Source organism: Heterocephalus glaber, unplaced genomic scaffold (assembly GCF_053883595.1).
Source record: "Heterocephalus glaber isolate CG9 unplaced genomic scaffold, H.glaber_assembly_v1.0 deba00000122, whole genome shotgun sequence".
NCBI lineage: Eukaryota > Metazoa > Chordata > Mammalia > Rodentia > Bathyergidae > Heterocephalus > Heterocephalus glaber.
Genome location: NW_028258138.1, coordinates 87,071,532 through 87,084,462, shown reverse-complemented (window position 1 = coordinate 87,084,462; position 12,931 = coordinate 87,071,532). Strand labels below are relative to the sequence as shown.

The 12,931-nt window shown below is 36.5% G+C and overlaps 2 long non-coding RNA genes across 2 annotated transcripts in view; one reads left to right on the top strand and one right to left on the bottom strand.

The window, feature by feature from the left end:
* LOC101725189 (uncharacterized) overlaps positions 1–12,931 on the top strand; it is a 67,747-nt gene that overhangs the window by 13,425 nt on the left and 41,391 nt on the right. The gene's annotated exons all lie outside the window — the stretch shown is intronic.
* Positions 1–12,931, bottom strand: part of LOC147830561 (uncharacterized) — a 43,844-nt gene that overhangs the window by 11,817 nt on the left and 19,096 nt on the right. Inside the window, exons 2-3 of the long non-coding RNA XR_015439101.1 lie at positions 9,848–9,960; positions 3,965–4,033 (exon numbers count right to left, since the gene is read on the bottom strand). This is a non-coding gene — a long non-coding RNA (uncharacterized LOC147830561). The remainder of the gene's footprint in view (positions 1–3,964; positions 4,034–9,847; positions 9,961–12,931) is intronic.

Genomic DNA, 12,931 nt, shown 5'->3' with positions numbered 1-12,931 from the left:
TCATATATATATATATATATATATATATATATATATATATATATATCCCTTTTATTTCTTTTTCTTGCCTGACTTTTCTGGCTAATGTTTCAAGTACTATAATGAACAAGAGTGGTAACAGTGGATATCCTCATTTGTTTCTGATTTTAGATGGAACAATTTCAGCTTTTGCTCATTTAGTATGTTGTTCACATTAGGTTTATCCTAAATGGCTTTAATCAGATTGAGGTAAAGTCCTTCTGTATCTGTTTTCCTCAGGGGTTTATAATCATGAATGTGTGTTGGATTTTGTCAAAGGCTTTTTCTGGGGCTATTAAAATGATCATTTAAGATGATTTTTGTCCTTGCTTGTATTTATTGGATATATTTCATTTATTGATTTGTGAGTGTTGAACTATCATTTTATCTCTGGAATGAAAGCTATTTGGTCATGATGTGTCATCTTTCAATGATTTTTTGCTTTCTGCTTGCCAGTATCTGGTTAAGGAATTTTGTGTCTGTGCTCATTAAAGAGATTGGCCTGTAGTTCTCTATTGTACTTCAGTCTTTGTCTGGCTTTGGATCACGGTATTTTAATTTTCAGGAATGAGTTTGAGCATACCCATTCCCTTTAAATTTCATTAAAGAGTTTGAAAAGTATTGATGCTAGATCTCCCCTACAGTTCTTGTCAAATTCAGCAGTGAATCTACCTTACCTCTATTTGTCCTGTGAGCTCTTGAGCAAATGGGAAGTGAAGAGTAAGACAGTGTTACAAGGTGCTGGGGCACTGAAGACATGCCTCAGCACAAGTGCACGGCCCCTACACAATGAGTGGGAAATTTGTGAAACCAAGAAATTTATAGGAACCATTTGCTTAATGATTATCTGACCTTTAAGTAAACTGAGAAGAGTTATTAATGTTTTCACATGACAAAGAATGCACACTCTATATAATGTACCCAAGAAAGTTACTAAATAAACAGATAATGACAACAAAAACCCCAGGAGTAATGGGACCCAATTCCTGAATGGTCACATTATAATACATAAAATTTCCTGTTTTCAACAGAAGAAAAAAACCTCAAGATCACTAAGAAGCAGAAAAATATGGCTCTTTCACAGGAAAAAATATACTCAATAGAAAATGACCTTAAGGAGTCTCTATTTTGTTGATAACAGAAAATGACTTAAAGCTAAATATTATACAAAAGTAAATATTATAAATATGTTCAAAAAACTAAGGAGAAATATGAGTAAGAATTGAAGATAGTATGAGAATGATGTAAATATCAGTATTGAGAAAAAATGCAAAAAGAAAAATAGTCAAAGTCAATAGTTGAAAAGTAAAAAAGGAATGAAAATTTACTATAGAGATTTAATAGATATTTTGACCTGGTAGAATAAAGATTTGGTAAACATGAGGATAAGTTAACTGAAAAAACAGAAAAAGGGTGGTTAAAATCTACCCACATTTGATAAACAACAATACAAATACATCCAAAAACCTCAATGAAGATTGAGAGTGAAAAATTCAAAGAATAATGCAGCCAGACATATAATTATTAAATTGTTGAAAGAAAAACACATTACCTAGGAAATAGTACTTAAAAATAACTTTTGTACAAGTAATCCTCAATAAAATTGACAGGTGACTTCTCATGAAAAATCATGGTTCTCAAAAACAAAGAGCTACATAATCAAAGATTTGAGAGAAGAAAGGATTATACCCAACAATTCTGCATTCAGCAAAATTAAACTTCAAAATTGAAAGGAAAATAGAGACATTTCCAGTTAAAAGAAATTTGCAAGAAATCATAACTAGCAGATTTTCCCTTTAAAAAGTAGTACCAAAGAAAAAAGGAAACAAAAACATCCTTCACACTAACATGAAAGTACAATAGACAGTCTAGACAGTCCCAGAAATCAACATGAAGAAAAGAGCATCGGAAAAGGGAAACACACATGCAAATATAATAGACATAATAAATATATTTTTGCTTAAAATTTCTTCTTATTTAAAGGACTTCATGAAGATTAATTATAAGGCTGTGTTGGTAAGCTTATAAGGTATAAATATATAATTCATATGGGATAACAACACAAAGGACAAGCTACATTGGAGAAAGACTCCATATATGCTATTGATTTAAAGTTAATATTAATTTGAATTAAATTATTTTAAATTAATGTTAATTGTCATTCCAGAGGGCAACTGCTGAGAAAATATCTATGTACACCACACACAAGGAAATCAAAAGCACTAGAAAATATCTGAAAAGCACAAAAGAAGACAGCAATGAACGAATAGAAGGAGGAAGACAGCAGGCACGGTGGTGCATGTCTGCCACCCATGGTACCTCGGAGGGCAAAGCAAGAGGAACACAAGGTTGAGGACAGCCTAGGAAGCTTAGGGAGACATTGTTTCCAAACTGAAACAGAAAGTACTAGATGTAGTTTAGTAGAACATTTGCTTTATATTCATGGCCCTTGGTTCAGTTCACTGTATCACCAAAAATCAGTAAAAAAAAGACATAGAAATAAAATTTAAGATGGCAGATGTAAATGCAACTTCTTCAGTAGCTGTATTCAATGTAAATATTTTCTATGTTCCATTTTTAGAAGTCTTTATCCAATCCTGTGTTATAGGCAAAAAATACATTTCAGATTCAAAGACACAAATAGGTTAAAATGTAAAAGTGTGATTCCGAATAGTTTCTCTGGTGTGAGAAACTGAAAGCGTAAATGAGGATCAAAATGTATAATAGATGATGTGAAATAGGAAGAAAAGGGCTGAAGGGGAAGGGGAAATGGGAGGGGAAAGGAAAGAAGGGAAATGAAAAAATATGAGAAAAGGAAAAAACAGAAACAGTCTTTGTAAATAGGGAAGGGTGGAGGGGGTGAAGGGAGTGCAAGGAATGGGGAAAATATAAGAACCAAGATACATCATGTACAGGTACAAGATCCCACTGATGAATGTCATCATATTGTACACCTAAAATGTACCAATAAACTTAATGAATAAAAATAAAAAGGTAAAAGTGTGAGAAAATATATACCATGAAAACAATTACCAAGAGAGCTAGGGCTAGAGTGGCTATACTAATAGAAAAAAAAAAAAATCAAGCATGGAGTCCCTATGCTCATCTTAGAAAAAGATAGACTTTAGGACAGACCTTATTGCCAGAGAAAAATAATGGCATTTAATAATGATAAATAATAATTATAGAAGATCCAGCTCGCAAAGAGCAGAATACATATTTTTCTGGAGTATAAAGAATATTCTACAGGAGAGAAGATATTTTTGTCTATAAACAATCCTCATTAAATAAAAAAAAATTGAAATTATAAAATCACATTCTCTGGTAACAGTGGAATGAAACTAGATATTGATACCTAAAGGAAATTTGGGGAATTCACAAATTTATCCAAATTAATTAACTTCATTCTAAATGTCCAATGGTAAAAAACAAAAACAAAGTGGCAATCAGAAAATACTTTGAGGTAGATAAAAAGAAAAACATAGTACACCAACACTTATGGAATGCAGCTAAAGCAATGAGCAGAGAAGAATTTATAGTTACTAACACTTAAGTTAAAAAAGAAGATGGATTTTAAGTCCATAACCTGAATTCTCACATTAAGAAACAAGAAAAATCTAACAGAAAAAAAGGAAATAAAAAAACACAGGAGTCAAAATTAATAAAATAGAGAACAGGAAAACAAGAGAAGAATACAAAATTTAGTTCTTTAAGAAGATCAATGAAATTGACAAGCTTTAATTAGATTGAACCAGAAAAGAGAAATCAATAAAAAGACAAAAGCCCCAATTTTTAAATTGACCGAGGATTTGAATGCATATTTCTCCAAAGAATGTATCCAAATGGCCCATAAGCACATGAAAAGATGCTCAGTATCTCTCCTTATTAGGGAAATACATACAGAATCACAGTATGAGACCAATTTGATGATACAGACAAAACTTACCCTCAGCAGCTGCCTGACTCCCACCTTCATAATATGTCTTCCTTATTCAAAGCTTCCGGCTATAAGAGACTGACAGAAGGCCATCAGAAAGTAGTGGGAAATTCAAACAATCACCCAAAATATCTATCCTATTGTTTAAAAAATAGTTTAAGATGTATGCTAATTGGTTTCATTTATCCTACTAGTTTATTTTTGTTCATTGAAAAGAACGTTTTGTCCTTTAACAAAAAAAGAATTGTATAATTACAGAAGGGACTATTTTCAGAATATTCTACTGTAATGATGCTTTCTGGATTTGTGCAACTTCTTAGTTCTGCCTCAGTATTATGAATTAGAACAATATAAAAAGTTTCATGGATAGTGACACTAAACTCTGGCAATTTATTTCCTCTGGAGAAATGAATGTCAACTGAAGTCCCTGTTTCAGCTTCCGTGTGGTGTCGCAGATGTGTCGAGAAACCTAAAGGTCATTGTTTTCCCTCTGCCCAAGTCACTATCTTTCTATTGATATTTTGACCATAGAACCATTGATCAGATCATAACTTTATTCTGACAAATGTTTTTCTATATAGCTAGGCACAAGCCAGCTATTGCCCAGGGCTACTTTTGAGGATGCCTCAGCTCATTGAGTTTTATTCTAGGAAGGCAAAGTCAGAAAATGGCTTTTGCTTTACAATTCACCAAATAAAGTGATTGCTTTCTTATAGCAGCTTGTGAGTGAAATAATCAGGTAGAGAAATGTTTGATCTCAGCACCCTGCACTATCAATGTAATAGTCATAACGATGTCAGCGGAATTCATCAATAAAGAAGCCCTCGATACAGAAGTCATATTTATCTCTTTGAGGTCCCAATCACAACAGGGAATTTTGCTGGGAGAATTTGGTCCATTTTCTTTAATTGGATTCCTGGTGATATGTGGCATATCTTCTCTGAAAGTAAAACCATAGAAGTTCAAATCCCACTATTCCCTCTCTTTCTAGTTCTAGATTTTTGTCTTTATTTTTTAACATTTTAGTGTTTGTTAGGAAACCTAGGATTCCTAAGATTCATAGAAAGCAAATATAATAATTTCTAAATATATTTAAATTGAATTGGGATGGTGGAAAATTGTACTCCCCCAAACATTCTTAAAACTTTCATTTGATAAGAAGCTGGAGCTCATGAATCTAGGAAGCTAATAGCTCCTAGAAATAGAAATGTTTGAAATACATAAAATACCTCAGTTCTATATCCTCCCTTCAGGCACAAGTGTCTTAATATAATCCATTAGTGAATCTTTGTTAAACTTTATGCTTCCATTTGGGAAGGTTGTCTCTTTTTTTTTTTTTTTTGGTACTGGGGATCGAACTTGGGTCCTTGTACTTCTGCAGCAGGTGCCGAAACCACTGAGCTAAATCCCCGGCCCAAGGTTGTCTCTTAATAACACTTCCTTTATGTCTGCTGGCCTAGAACAAGTTACTAAATCTGTTACACTACAATAAACTCATTTCATAACAGAGTGGGGGACATTTTGTAGTTTAATAGAATAATACATGTTGAAGCACTAAGCACAGTGATTTACACATGAAGGGGTATAACAGAAGTTAGTTAAATAAACACTCATTTCATACATTCATCTAACAGTACTATTTTATGAAAAAATAAAATGAAACTCATCTAACATTACTTAATGAAGGTGGACTAGGCCATAAGATACTCAATGACTATAAATTGATTTTGGATTAGGGTATATATCTGATATTTCCTGAAGGGTTTCTGAAGGCCTATGCTTAATGTGTTAATAGAAGTCTCTTACATCAGCATGGATAGAGCAAGATAAGGGTTGAGTAGTCACAGACACTTTTCAAACTCCAAGCCCACTCTGAATGTTAGGCATCTGTTTTCCTATCCATTTCCTGCCTTACTCCATGGTATTGCTCAGGGGTAAAGCAGGGATCTAAAATCAGATCTCATGGAGTCAAGGCCAGGCCATGTCCTTTCCCAGGTCTTGGGCAATTTGCTGTGATTCAGAGTTGTCGCCTATAGGGCAGGGGAGCTATCTCTTAAGGTTTCTACTACAAAGATTAAATACATTAATTCATGTCAAGCCTAGCGCATTGTAAGCACTTAACTCTTACTGATGTTATTTCATAGACTTGGACCTCCTTTTCACTTAGCTATGAAAACAAATTAAGACACCGAGATATCACCTTTAATATCTTCTGGTGAAGGCTTTAAACACCATTCATAATTTTTTTCCCCTTTTGAAAGTGATTATAATTCTCTTTTCTTTCCCCATTTTTCCCTCCTTCTCTCCCTTTCTCCTCTCTCTCTCTCTTTCTTTCTTTCTTTCTTTCCTTCCTCTCTCTCTCTCTTTCTCTCTCTTTCTTTCTTGCAATTCACCAAGATTTCCAGGCCTCTTGAGAAAATGTCTCACATTTTTAATCAGAAATACGGTGGGAGGGGAGCTCAAATCTTGAACAGATGCAGAGACTACTATGTAGAGAACAGAGTCTCTGACAATGGGAGCAAAGCACCATAATAGACAACCAGAGTGTCTTCTTTCATTTTTTGACCTTTAATTGAAAGATTGAAGATAAGTAGTTCCTGTGAGAAAGCAAAAGGCTGATTCACTTACCCTGCAGCTTAAAGTAAAAGGCTTCCTGGAAGCCTTAATATACATTATGAATCACCCTCTTGTCACTCTAAGAAGTTCATAGCTAAGTAAAATGCTGGGAATGGATTGATGGTGCTGTGACAGGCACTGAGCTGGAGGAGGAGGTGAAAGGCCTCTAGATAATACATCTGGGCCTCCCTCAGGCATGTTTTTTATAAAGCTGATGTTTTTGACCTAAGGCTTTCCTGTCCCGTGGCATCAGGAATGACTGCTCTTTAAAAATCCCCACAATTTTTGAGGCTACCAGCCTGTACGCTAAGGTTATAAAAAGCCAAGTGCACTTTATTATCCTTTCAATTGAAACAATTCTTGTGCATTTTTGGAATTATCTGCAGGGGGTATGCAAAGATTAATCCCAAAGAATTGGTAGTCTTTGTTAAGGAAGTCTTTGAAAATCTCATAATAATGTGATGCTGGGTAAGAAACATTGAAAAACGAAAATACTGGACTCAAGCCGCTATCTGGCATGCCATTTTAACAACTCATACAATCACATGTAATTTTTCTATCACTTTTCCTCCAACCAAATCAAACTCATATATCTCTTTGTACTTGCTATAATTCAGCCATACTAGTGACTAATCTTTTATAGATTCTAAAAATTTCACTAAAAGCCTCATCCAAATGTGGGTGGTTGACAGCCACATCCTTATGCAAATTAAGGGATAATTTGTTCCCTCCCCCAAATTTCCATTCAATATTCTGAACTTATAAAATATGCAAGGCATCATGATACATATGACAAATACGTCACGCAAAGTGGGACAGAGATAAAAGTATGCGCCAATAAAAGGAAATTCAAAAAATGTGAGGTCTATGTAAGGGTTAGTATAATTATGGTGGGCTGTTCTAGAAAGCTTTCTGGATCTTGATATAAAGTGGGCATAGAGAGAGGATGGTTCTAAATTCATGAAATTTAAGGTGGTATTGTTCAGAGAAGCAGTGGTACCATTGCAGCCTGTGGTATATGAGTATCCCTGCTGGTCTGAAAGTAGGGTGTGAAAACTGAAGAAGGCAGTCATGTTAGACAAAAAGGGTTGAGTGTGGGCTGATGGTGCTTTACTTAATATTTACCAAACTATTAAGCCAATCTTTAAGCCATGGAAGAAAAGTCCCATGCAATAAAAATTGCTTGGGTTATGTTATTAGATAGATTTAGGGTCACATAAAGGTATGATCAAAATAACAAGGTGAATGTTTAAAATATATTACAGTAAAAGACATACTCCCATTAATCACCCCTCAAAAATATTTCCCCTCATTTAAAAGACATTTATCTCATTGTTCTTGTCACTTTCTGAAGCAGTTCTGGAGTCCTCTTTTGTTAGAGTCTTTACTTGTGCTGTCCTGACTGCCTTGTGTCCTCCTGAATCAATTAAGAACATTTACCGTTTGTGGTCACTTTGACTTTGGAGAACAACCAAAGTCTCAGGGTGCCAGATCCAGTGAAAAAGGTGGATCAAGGTACTGTAATGTTTTTACAAGAGACTGCCGCTCTGTTGGGTGGCACTCGGCAGCAGTCTACACCATACTTTTTTTCTTTGTCACATCTTAAAAGCCACTCAGGAAAGAGGACTCTAGAGCTGCTTCAGAAAGTGACAAGAACAATGGGATAAGTGTATCCAAGAAAAGGAGAGGACTTTGAGGGGAATGAATGACAATGAATGGCATTTTTGATAAGCCCTTGTAGTGAATCTAACATGGAAATGTTAGAACTCACCACTCAGTCATCCCCAACAATTGCATGATGCACAGAAAGTTAGTGAAACTCTGGGAAAAGTAGTTATCGCATTTACATCATGGGACTCATGCCTAATTTGAAGGATTGTATAAAGTTTGTAGGTAATATATATGAAATATCTATTGTGCTTGGCAATGTTTAGGCATTTAAAAATGATTAATGATGCTAATAAAGTGTACTGTGACATTTATTATTTTGTTGAACTCTACCAAGTCATGTTAGTGTGCTTTTTTATGATTGTCATGCTCCTCCTAATTTAAGCTCCTTGGGAACAAAACCTTATCTATTTTATTTGCATCTATCTTATTCTTAGAGATTATAACACTGCCTGGAGTATAACAATTATAGGATCAACCAATATTTGTAAAATTAATGATGAGCTAATAATCATATTCAGATTATTATTATAAGTATTTATCACTCTGGAAACAAAGCACTAGGAAGTCTCTTCCAGAAGTTTTGTAGAGGAAAGATAAGAGTGAGAATAGAGAAGAATCTTTTTCAGGATATTTCAATGCCTAGAGGAGAAATAATATGCGATATTCAGGAGACACAGCAGATGGAGGAAATGCCAAAAGTTAGCAACTTATCCTATCAGGCTGGGGTGAATAAGGGTCTGAAAAAGATAGAATATCTCCTTGAGTCTATTGTGTTTAAGATTTTGAGCCTTACCACATAGAAGGATATTGATCTTAATTCACCATAACTAGGATGTTAGATAAATGCAGAGATCTATAAAGGGAGGTAAGCAAGTCAATTCTAGGTATTACATATATATGTTTACATTTTCTGTGGGTTTTTAAAGTCAAATGCAATGGAAATTCTAGACACACATTATGACTTTAAATCCTCAATTTGCACAACTTTTACCTACTTTTACACAGAAGAGCAAACTGAGGTATACAGTGACCCTATAACATATATAGACAGGATTCTCTTGAGGAGCAGATTCATAGAATATCCATGTGTAATTATGCAAGAGGATTTATGAGTTCAGCTTATAGGGTCTGTGTGGAAGTGCCCTCAACGGCCACCTACATGCTGGGGAGCCAGAGGATCCAGCCACTGCTCAGCCCAAGAAGACAGAAGCTGTAGAGCAAGAAGGATCAAAGATGCAGCATCCATCCAAAGTCAAAGGCCGGGAAGCTCAGGGGACAGAGGTCGGTGCTAGAATCCATTAGAAGGATGAAGCATTCTGAGACCTGGACAGCAATGTCCAAAGGCAATGGCCGCAGAAGACAACCCTACTCAAGGTCAGAGCTCTTCAGAATGGAAACATTTCCTTCTTCTTTCCTTTTTATTGTACCCAGGATACAAGCCTATGGATTGGTATCACCCAACACCAAGGTAGGTCTCCTTCCCTCAATGCGCAGGCCTACAAGCCAGTCACCCCCAGACTCACCCAGAACAGAGCTTCACTACAATCTAGGCATTTCTTAATCTGCTCAGGTTGACATATCACAGTTAAAGGTTCAATAACATACCTAGGGCCCCGCAGATGGGATGTGGGGATTTCCCAACAGGCTATCTCAACTCCCGAGATTCTAGTCACAGAATTTCATTGTAAAGTTGAATTTTGAGGAGCTCTTGAAACATCCTGGAAAGGAAAGAATGCAGTTTTCCAAGAGCTCAAGTAAAATGTTTGTTATTTCATTATTGATAGTCCTACAATGTATCCGGGATTATTTGTGATTTTTAATAAATCCATTTCAAATTATTTCTGGAAATGGTTACCCCATAGAATCTCTTGCCAAGCAACCTCATACTTACTTGATTAATTGCAAATGTTTATTTATTCCTAAGCATGGCTTGGCAGAAATAGGGTTCAGTTAACTCTTGGGGTGGATGTGGAGAAAGGGCCACTCAAGGGAGGGACCCTGGGTGGTACTGACCTCTCCTCACACTGAAACCATCTCCACTTACCTAACATTTTACCGTGAGCTTTGCAGATTCTTATTTTCCACTTGAATTTCCTCAGAAACCATTAGAAATATAATCATCTCAATTCTCAGTGGTCAATTTTCAATTTTAATATACAAATGGTGAAGCAGTTTTTAGGTTTTACTCAGTGATTCATGAGATGAACTTTAATGAATGTCCTTGAGAATCTCCCTTCTGCCTCCCATTTATTCAAACAAGCAATCTGTTATCAGGTTAGCAAAGTTTATAACTTCAGCAATATTTCTGACTCACCAGGACCTTTCTTTTTGCTTACATTTCATCAATCATGTTTAATTCCAACAAATGCTCAATTATCAATCAAATGCATTTTTATTAGATGGTGCTCTAGATATCTGACTATATCACAATGTGGAGGCCAGCATGATGCTTAACAAACTGATAGAAAGGTCATTCCCAGAGCCCGATGACACAAGCAGGAGTTTACAGTTGGCCTTAGGAGGCAGAAAGTGGCCCTTCATGCCATAAGCTACACTGATTCTCTTCTAGTCTCAATTTAGTTCCAGGGCTTTGTTCTCCTTTCCGCTGCAAACAGAAATTAGATTTTATTTCATCTCCCTAACGAGTATATAATGGCAAATATAAAACAGATTATGGGGTCGAGTATCTAACACATATCTTAAGTAAGTGGCTCAGTAAGGAAACTGTCACTGTTGGACATTCATGAAGCTCAAATACGAGGCCAGTTGATAATTCACAAGTTATTTTTATATGGTTTCATTGAATCCTGATTTTCTTTATTTAATTTCTCCTGAGTTTCTGAGTTCCCAGAGGGGAGACAAGGGCGCACCTTCTTCAGCTCTGTGTCTTTCGTGGTGTTCTGCACAGATCCGTTTCTAACACGCCCTTTGGTGAATGTTTATTAAGCCGAAAGGATGTTGAAACTTTGGAATAGCTTAGAGACCAGAGAAGCTAACTTTAAAACTAAACCTGTGGTCTGGGCTCATGGGTGGCATCTTGCTATTTAAAAATGGCACTGGAGCAACTGGGTGTTGAAGGAACTTGGTGAGCATGGGGAGTTTCCCTTTCCTCACACTGATGGAGCTGAACGACCCAGCGCCGAGGGAGAGGGTGCAGCCCGGAGCATGCAGGGAGCTCTGTGAGAAACTTCCTGGCCGCTTTTCTCACCAGCCCCATCTGCCATCTAGTTCTCCAGGGGAAACCCACCAGACCTTGGCCCTCAGCCTCTTGCCAGATCTTTGGGGCAGAGCCGTAGAGACCTTGGTCTGGGGCCTGTTCACAGCTCCACTTCCAGAGACTTCCGGTTACTGTGCTGACAGCAGCGGTTTCTTCAGACACTGTCAAGGCAATAGGCGCAGAGGACCCTATCCAGCAGTGGATTTCTTGACTCCAGGCAGGGACAGGGCTCTCTGTGCGTCTGAGGCTCTTCCTTGGCCGCCACAGCCACAGGGAGAGGTTCCTGCTGACCCTGTGGCAGCTCACTACGTAGCCCTGATCCAGAGGACTCTGCCCAGCCTGAGTGTAGGGTCCACGCTCCTGGGGCCTGAGGGGTTAGTGCTCAATGGTCGCAGCAGCCTCACCATTGCTGGAGAAAGGCGCTCATTTCCTCGGGACTCACTGAGTGTATATTATAATGGACACGATGGATGAGTGAGCATCATTCACAACTTCTTATCATTGTAAAATTTTGAGTTGCCTAGAAAATGGAAAGGAAAATAAGTCTTTCTCTGCCTCTTCTTTGAAAAGCAGTTGTTTGTTATTAAGGAGGAGTGGTACTAAGTAGAAGTGACATTCCACACAGGTGGCCACAGTAATAGCCCATGACATACAATAAGGTAAAAATCTCCATTTGGACACCATTCATTTGGAATTTATTATACTACTGAGCCAAGCTGGATATAATTCTCTTTTAGAGAAGGAGCTTATTACTCTGAAATGTGATAAAACAGTTCAAAATATTACTGTAGATGGCTTTCACCAACTTAGGTTTTTCAGCTATCTGAAGAAAGAATATTAGCTTTGTGAAACAGGAAGAAAAAGTCTAAAGGGGAAGAGGATGTGGGAGGAGTAGGGGAAAAGAAAGAAAGGAAAGGAAAAATTATGAGAAAAGGAAAAAATGGAAACAAAATATTTGTAAATGGGGTGGGGTAGAGGGGTTGAAGGGAGGGCAGGAGAATGGGGGAACAATGAGAACCAAGATACATCATGTAAAGATACAAATTCCCACTGATGAATATCATCATATTGTATACCTAAAATGTACCAAACTTAATGAAAAAAAGAACATTAGCTAACAATTAAAACTTTAAATAATTTTTTTAGAAAATGATGTTCATTTCATCATAGAAGGATCAGAATGTTCCTTGATAATAGCTTGATATTTTTGCACATGTTAACATCCATGTAGATACTGATTATTTTAAATAGCATGTTACAGAAAAAGATTTGTATACTTGACTTGGAGAAAACATATTTGGTGCCAATCTATGTAGAAAAGACAACTGGCATCAAACATTTAATATGTGCCAGGACTGCACTACTTACATTATCAGATTTAAATTATCAAAACAAAGATAGCAGGTAGGTATTTCCTTATTATGCTTTTTACACTAACATCACAGCTTAAAAGTTTAAAGCAAAATTTCCCC